The sequence below is a fragment of the Rhinopithecus bieti genome, unplaced genomic scaffold (genome assembly GCF_001698545.2).
Source record: "Rhinopithecus bieti isolate Rb0 unplaced genomic scaffold, ASM169854v2 scaffold_31173, whole genome shotgun sequence".
Lineage (NCBI taxonomy): Eukaryota > Metazoa > Chordata > Mammalia > Primates > Cercopithecidae > Rhinopithecus > Rhinopithecus bieti.
Genome location: NW_016813861.1, coordinates 1551454 through 1560057, shown reverse-complemented (window position 1 = coordinate 1560057; position 8604 = coordinate 1551454). Strand labels below are relative to the sequence as shown.

The following is an 8604-nucleotide window of genomic DNA, read 5'->3' as shown; positions in this document are numbered from 1 at the left end:
TATTCTCTTTTTTTGTTGTGTCTCTGCCAGGCTTTGGTATCAGGATGATGTTGGCCTCATAAAATGAGTTAGGGAGGATTCCCTCTTTTTCTATTGATTGGAATAGTTTCAGAAGGAATGGTACCAGGGTGCTGGCTAAGTTTTAAAAAAATTTTTTTTATAGAGATGGGAGTCTCACTATGTTGCCCAGGCTGGTCTTGAACTCCTGCCCTCAAATTATCCTCCCACCTTGGCCTACCAAAGTGCTAGGATTACAGGGCGTGAGCCACCACACCTGTTTGTTTCTAATAGTTTCTTTTCTTTCTGGTGTGATAAAATCTTCTGGGCTCGTCTTGTCCTTTTTCTGCCTCAGGCTTGGGATCACCATTTCTCCAAGGAGCCCTGTTTCCTTTGGGTGGGGTGTAATATTTGGTATTAGGTATTGCCCTAATAGGGCACTCTTATAAGTATCTCATAAGGTTGTTCAAGTTTCTAGGAATTTTTAGTACACAGAACTAGAAAATAACTTTTAAAAAAAGTTACAATGCATCAAGAGTTCAGATCCATATTCTCAATTCAAATTCAAGTCAACAGGATTTGTATTGAACCTTTCTGTATTGCATCCATATCTCCTTTCTTTCACACAAGAAATCTTGGTTCCCAATGACATTAACGTAATAACTCATTTTCTTTGTTCCATAATACATGCACAACATTCCCAAAACAACAAAACCATCACTACCACTCCCTATGTCATTGCTGAAATCAGTTAAAAATAATTTTTGCAGTTCTTATTGTCCTTAAGGTATGCCACATTTAGGGACATGGAGTCAAATTTCTCTGTTTTAAAATGGAATAATCCCAATCTGTATGGTTATTCAACTAACTCAATACACAATTAGGTTGGTTTCATTTTGCTTTTGAGTTTTAGGGATTGCTTTTATCAAATCCAATTTTGTTTGATAATTTAATATTAAAAGACATGTGGTTACAGAAGTCGCATCTAGAAAACAAGGTATATTCAGAAAAATCTAGCTTCTACCACTGTGTTGTTCTGTGCTGTGTTCCTTCCTTCCAAATCTCTCTATGACAGGGGTGGACAAGCTTTTTCTAAAGGGCCAGATCGCAACAATCTTAGGCCTCGTGGGCCCTGTGATCCCTGCTCCAACTACTTAGCTTTACCGATGCAGTACAAAGGCCACCATAGGCAGTATGTAAGTAAATGGGTATGGTTGTGTTCCAGTAACATTTTGCAAAAAGGGATGTCAAAAACAAATGGATACAGTCCACGGGCCATACACCTGCTCTAGAGTCATCTGCAGGGACCATGCCCAGATCCCCAGTTTCAACTCACTACTCACCCCATCCTAAACTGGTTTCTGCCCTTTTAAGTCCATATGGCTGAATCCAGAGGACTCTTGGATATTTTTCAGTTATCTTGCTTGTCCTCTCTGCAGTTGTCAGTACGATCAAGTACTTACTCCTCGGAATGACAATCTTCCTGTGGATGCCATGACAGAAGATTCACCTGGCTTCCTCCTACCTCTCGGTCCTGTCCTTTCCATGTTGTTTAATGACAAATCCTCTATGTGTCGTTAAATGCGGGCATTCCTCCAGCCTGTGGGAACTCTGCTTCTCTTTTTACTCTGTGCTGTCTGTGTAGAGCACTTAATCCATACCCAGGCTTTTATTTAATATTTCTGTAACAGTCATCAGGCAATTTTTATCTTTGGCCCAGACATTGCCTTTGAGTTCCTAATTATATATCCAACGGCTTACTTGATATTTAATTTTGAATGTCTTGAAAACACCCCAAAACAACATGTCCAAGTGTGTACAATCGTCATAGGCAAAATGTGACTATATTTTCTGTTTTAATAATGGTACCACCAGCCATCCAGTTCTAAAAGTTAGAAACCCAAGAGTCATCTAATCATCACTTACCAATTTACCCACAATATCTCTCATGTGTTCAATTTTCTACATCTCTATCAATACCACCTTAGGCCAACCCACCATTATATCTGGCCTGGGCTATGGCTATGGCCGTGGCCTTCTAATTGGTCTCCCCGTCATTCTGGACTCTCCCACCCCTCCCTGTGCAGTCAGTGTTGGCTTCTCAAATGGCACTGAGACCATGTCATCATGCCCCTGTTTAACAGTTTTAGTTTAAAAAATTGTAAACTTTAACATGGCATCTAAGGCCCTGCAGGGATATGGCTCTGACCACCCCTTCAGCTTCCCCTCTTCCCTCTTCCTCCATAGTTCTTGGTGCTTCAGCCCAACTCACCTTCTTCCAGCTCTTCAGGTATGCCATGCTGTCTTTGCCCTTGACATTGCCCTCTAGCAAGGAGGCTCTTCTACCTCCACTGCCCTTTTCTCCAAGTTGCCTTTAACCCACTTAGCTCCTGCAGGGAAGCCTTTCCACACATGTACTTTTTCTTCAGAAGATTAACTACAGTTATAATTTCACCATATTAGATTTTTTAAAAAATTGGTACTGTCTTCCTAACCATACTGTAGGCTCCATAAAGGCAGAAATTGTGTCGTTTTTTGTTTGTTTGTTTTTTCTCTCATTAAAACCCCAGAATATAAGAAGGGATTCAAAATAATGTTGATTTAATAAGCGAATCAGTGAACTGTACAACCACAGTAAACATGCACATACCAATTTAATGAAACAATTTTAGTTCATGTATTCCTTTGAGAACAGGTATTCAAACTGCACCCAAAAATTATAAATCTTCCCCCCAGAAAAGACACATAGGTGCATAGATACAAAATTTGCCAGACATTTCAGAAACTTTGTATGCTGCATGAAACTCTCATATGGATAATAGTGCATGAAACTAAGTGAAATGTCTTCAATTTTTTTTATCATTTTTAATGACTTTATAGTATTCAATGGTCCAGATTTTGCTTAAGATTCTCTAGTTTTCCCTCCTTTGGTTTCAAGTTTATTATCCAACTTATTCAGTTTTCTCTTAATTTCAAAAACTATGTATTTTTTACTTCAAATGTCTGTTGTTTCTTTTCCAAATGAACATTTCAAACATTCACTCCTACTATTACCTTGACTTCTCTTTGAATATTTTCAGCATGTTTATGTTAAAATCTCTTGGATTATTTCATTACCTTTAGTTCTTGAGGTGACAGATCCCTTGTTTGTTTCATTTGCAGGCCTTTCCTCATGGTGTTTTAGTCTGAGGTTATTTTCCATGGAGAGGATAACTGCCCTGGGTTGTGGAGGCACATGGGGTGGTTCACATGTGTATCTTCGTCTCTGGGAACCCCTTGGGTTTCTTATTTTCTCACCAGCATTTATGTTTCTATTGTGGCTCAAGGTCTCTAATGTGCCAGGAGATTTAATATGGACTTAAGCCCATGCAAGGTACAGGCCTGTTCTGATTTCCCCCAGGTCTCCCTTTCCTTTAGCAGCCCAGGAGACAGTGTGCTTCCTTGCTTCTTCCCTGCAAGGTCTGGACTCCTGTTAGTAGGAAAGCCTAGCACTACTCATCAAGACTGGGCCCAATTCTTCTGTGAATTTCTCAATTTCAGCTCCCACTTGGTGTCCTTGTGTTTTTTTTTTTTTTTTTAATTTTATAACGTGCTGATTTCTTTTTTCATTACTTTTCCATTTGAAGAGATTATGCTTTATAATCCCAGCGCTTTTAGCTGTTTGAAATTAGTTCATAGTATATTAGTCCATTTCACACTGCTATAAAGAACTGCCTGAGACTGGGTAATTTATAAAGATAAAAGAATTAATTGGCTCAGAGTTCTGCATGGGTGGGGAGGCCTCAGGAAACTTACAATCATGGTGGAAGGGGAAGCAGGCACATCTTACGTGGTGGCAGGTGACAGACAGAGACAGAGACAGAGAGAGAGAGAGAGAGAGAGGAGGAGGAACTGTCAAACACCAGTAAAACATTGGATCTCATGAGAACTCACTATGACAAGAACAGCATGGGGGAAACTACCTCCATGATCTACTCACCCACCACCAGGTCCCTCTCTTGACATATGGGGATTATGGGGATTAAAATTTGAGATGAGATTTGAGTGGGGGCATAAAGCCAAAGCATATCACATAGATTCTTCTTTCAGCTCAGTCTACTGATTTCTAGGAAGATTAGATTTTATAGATATGCCATAACTTATCTCAGACATTTAGCTTGTTTTCCCCAGCTTTTGCTACTATAAACAACACTTAGAGGAACATCCTTTAGCTAAATCCTTAGACATATCTTTAATCACTGTTTTAGGAACAACCCCTAGAAGATGAATTGCTGGATCCAAAAGCACATTTGTATGGCCGTTGGTATTTGTCACTTGTCAACTTGTCTTCCTTTTCATGCAACTCAGGAGTTGTACAAATGCCTATGGTTCCCCTTGCCCTTGTATCATCCCCTTTTGGCCCCATTAAAATATGCACCAGAGGACCACCTGAGGTCGGGAGTTCGAGAACAGCCTGGCCAACATGGTGAAACCCCGTCTCTACTAAAAATACAAAAATTAGCCGGGCTTGGTGGCACGGACCTGTAATCCTAGCTGCTCAGGAGGCTAAGACAGGAGAATCGCTTGAACCCAGGAGGTGGAGGTTGCAGTGAGCAGAGATCACACCACAGTACTCCAGCCTGGGTGAGACGGCAAGACTCCATCTCAAAAATAAATAAATAAATAATTTTTTGAAAAACAAAACAAAACCATGCACCAGGGACTGAAACTGGGGTATGAACAGCACCCCAGACCCTGACCAAGCCATAAAACTGTTTGTAAAGAAGCCACCAGACAAGGCTTAGAGGTGCTGCCTAGCAACCAGAAAACAGGGACCTCTGCCAAATCCACTCTCCCCTCCACAGGCCTCTCTCCAAGCTGTTCTCCTAGTCATTTTCCTCACAATTTTGGCAGCTTCTTTCTACTTATCAGAAATTTAAGAGCAGAGAATTAAATTCAAGTCCCGCATTACCAAGCTTTGTTATTTTTGCAAAGTACACGTTGTGCATTCAGTGGCACACTGCAAAGCATTATCATGAATTATTTAAATGAAACCATCCTTGTCACAATAAATGAGCAAAACACATTTTTTCACTTTCTTCTTACATGTTGTTATTTCTCTTCACGGATTTCTTACTTTGCAACATTAACTAAAACATGATGAGCCCCGCAATGTCATTGCTACAAACTACCCTACCTTAGTTCTGCTGATCATGTATTTTGTTTAATGTGACAGAAGCATTTTTCTTTCTTCTTAAGATTCATTATACTCAAATGTGTCCCTGTAGCAGCATAGAATAGGAACAAATATGAAATATGTATAACCAAGTTTTACTTTTGGAAGTAATTCATATTCAATTCTCATTTGCTTTGCTGGGTGGAACAATAGATGCTGTGAGGTGGGAAGGTAGTAGACATGAAAATCTAAAGATACTGAGACCCTTCGTTGGAAAGGAGGCCAGAAACATTTCTGTTTTGCCTCATATTTTATTAATCTATTTTATAATTCCAAGTAAATGAGAATAAAACTTATCTCAAAGGCTAGCAAAATGATCCTAAAGTCTCAGGCAATGAGGACAGTAATTCATTAAAGATTAACTGTTCTTGGCATTGTCACAGTCTTGTTCAGCTTGAATGTTAATCTCTAAGGAAATTACAGTTATTACCTGTGCTTTATTGTTGATACTGATAAGATCCTCAAGTGACACTTCTGTCTGTGGATACTACATGCTACCAGTACAGGCCCGACTCCATTCTTTGCCCCTGTTTACACGCACACACACCACACACTCTCTCTCTCTCTCCTTACAACGGTATGCAAACAGGTTCATTTTACGCCACTCGGTTTCGTTTCAGGATGTGACAAGGCTACGTGGACAGGGATTAAAAAAACAGCAGTGACTTAAGGCCAGGGGAGGAGGAACACAGAAAATAAATCAGCAATCATTAAAACTTGGAACTGAAGCAAACTTTTAAAAAAATATTTTGGCCACTTAAAAAAAACTTTTCGTTTTGCAATACTTTTTAACTCACAGAAAAGTTGCAAGAATAGTACAGATAATGTCTTTATCCCTTTTACCTGGACTTCCTCATTTAGTTAACATTTTAATAGTTATGGCTGGGCACAGTGGCTCACGCCTATAATCCCAGCACTTTGGGAGGCCAAGGCAGGCGGATCACTTGAGCTAAAGAGTTCGAGACCAGCCTGGGCAACATAATGAAACCACATCTCCGCTAAAAATACAAAAAAATTAGCCAGGTGTGTGGTGCATGCCTGGAGTCCCAGCAATTTGGGAGGCTGAGGTGGGAGGACTGCTTGAGGCCGGGAAGCAGAGGTTGCAGTGAGCTGAGATAGTGCCACTGCCCTCCAGCCTGGGTGACAGAGCCAGCCCCTGTCTCAAAAAAAACAAAAAAAAAGTTAACAGTTTAATAGCTAACATTTTACCATTTTTGCCTTATTATTTAGAATCACTTGAGAGTAAATTACAAACATGATGTCCATTACCTTAAGGGTGTCAATGTGTGTTTCCTAAAACACAAGGTGTACACACTGCTGAAAAATCAAAGTACATCCAGCATTACCAGGAAATCAGCACTGATAAAACACTATATCCACCCCACAGACTCCATTCCCATATTCCTGATTGCTCCAGCAATGTCCTTTATAATCACACTTTTCCTTTTGGTCTAGAATCCAGCCCAGGGTTATCTACTGTATTTAGTTTCCATGTCTCTAGATCTGCCTTCAAAGTGGAGCAAATGCTCAGGTTTTCCTTGTCTCTTATGACTTGATACTTTTGAAGAGTACAGGCCTGCTGCTTTGTCAAATGACCCTCGATTTCTGGTTGGGTGATGGTTCCGCAAGATTACCTTCAGTTTATACCTTCTTGGCAGGAACAGTGTGGAAATGATGCTGTGTTCTCTGTGGATTGCATCGGGGGGCATAGCATGTCAATTTGTCCCACAGATGGTGATTATATCCCTTGGTTAAGATAGTTAATTATTAAGTATTTTGTACTTAATTTATATTTAATAAATAATTTTAAAGCATTTGATTAATTTTAAAGTAATCAAAAACTATTTTAATCTATGTAAATATCCTGTTTCTTATCAAGCTTCACCCACTAGTTTTGGCATTCATTAATCATTCTTTTATTTTTATTTTTTGGAATGGAGTTTTGCTCTTGTCACCCAGGCTGGAGTGCAGTGGCGCGATCTCTGCAACCTCCACTTCCTGTGTTCAAGCGAATCTCCTGCCTCAGCCTCCCAATTAGCTGGGCTTACAAGCGTACACCACCATGCCTGGCTAACTTTCATATTTTTAGTAAAGACAGGGTTTCACCACATTGGCCAGGCTGGTCTCAAACTCCTGACCTCAGGTGATCCACCCACCTCGGTCTCCCAAAGTGCTGGGATTACAGGCGTGAGTCACTCATTGATGATTCTTATTTGAAGCAATTATGACTATGATGGCCTCCATGCAGTGATTTCCTAATTTCTTAATTCCCTCTGCATGTATTAATTGGTGTTCTGTTATGAGGTAGTTTTCCTTCTCCCCTATTTATTTATTCATTCATGGGTATATTTATATCAGTATGGACTCAGGAATGCCTATTTTATTCAATAGGCTATATTACATTATTTGCTTTGAAACTCAAATTATTCCATATTTTGCCAGTGGGAGTGACTTTATTAATAAATTGGCTTCTGTATTCTTTTGGTTAAGTACTTCCTTATTTTCTAGTGTCAAGATATTCCAGACCTATCTTATACTTTCCTTGTCCCTACCCCAATATCAGCCATTTCTCCAGTAAGCTCTGGTTTATTTTATTAGGAAATGGAATTGAGAAACCAATATCTGAGTTTATGGTGTGTTCATTGCTTTTGTGATGTCATTGCTTTTAGGTGCTATAAGATGAAATATATGTACGCACGTGTACATATACAGCCATCTGTCTCTATTTGTGTATCATTCATTTATATACATATTTTAAAACATGAGATTTTACAGTGATATCTCCAATTTCTCTCCAACTCCAAATAGATTAGTCTAGCTTTCCTCCTTTACATATTTGTAGATCCTTTTTCCAAAAGTGAGAAACCTAGCTCCCATAATCTTCAAATCTTTCCCAACCCCCTGTAAACAACCAATCTTCCAGCCCTTCAGAAGCCATCGTCTCCTTCTCCCCTTCTGCACGTGGCTATTGCCCCACTGAGTCTCTCCGCACTCTTCCCGTGGCCACGCCAGGCTGAGCAAACCCTCTTACTGACCCGTAATAGCACATTCTTCTTTTCTATACCTGCTACCCATTCAGGACAAATGATTGCCATTTCAGAATATGGCCAGCTTTGTGTCAAAAGAAGGATTAAATACATCACATAATATAGTGTGTCAGCTCCAGTGGGGAAGAGAATTTGGTCTTGTAATAGAGGCAGCCACTCAAAAGGAAAAAGAAATTTCTTCCAGAAGCACTGGTCTAAAAAAACAAAAAAGTCCACACAGAAGAAAATCTCGGTGAATATATCTTTGCTTTGAATTTCAACTCCATTAAAAATCTTGGGTTGAGTTTTAAATTGATAGTGAAAAGGTTTTTTTTTTGTTTTGTTTTGTTTTTTGTTTTTTTTTTT

The 8604-nt window shown here is 39.6% G+C and overlaps 1 protein-coding gene across 5 annotated transcripts in view; it reads left to right on the top strand.

Annotated features, from left to right (window-relative positions):
• The window catches only part of ECT2L (epithelial cell transforming 2 like), a 124173-nt gene that overhangs the window by 37457 nt on the left and 78112 nt on the right, over positions 1-8604 (top strand). The window lies entirely within an intron of this gene.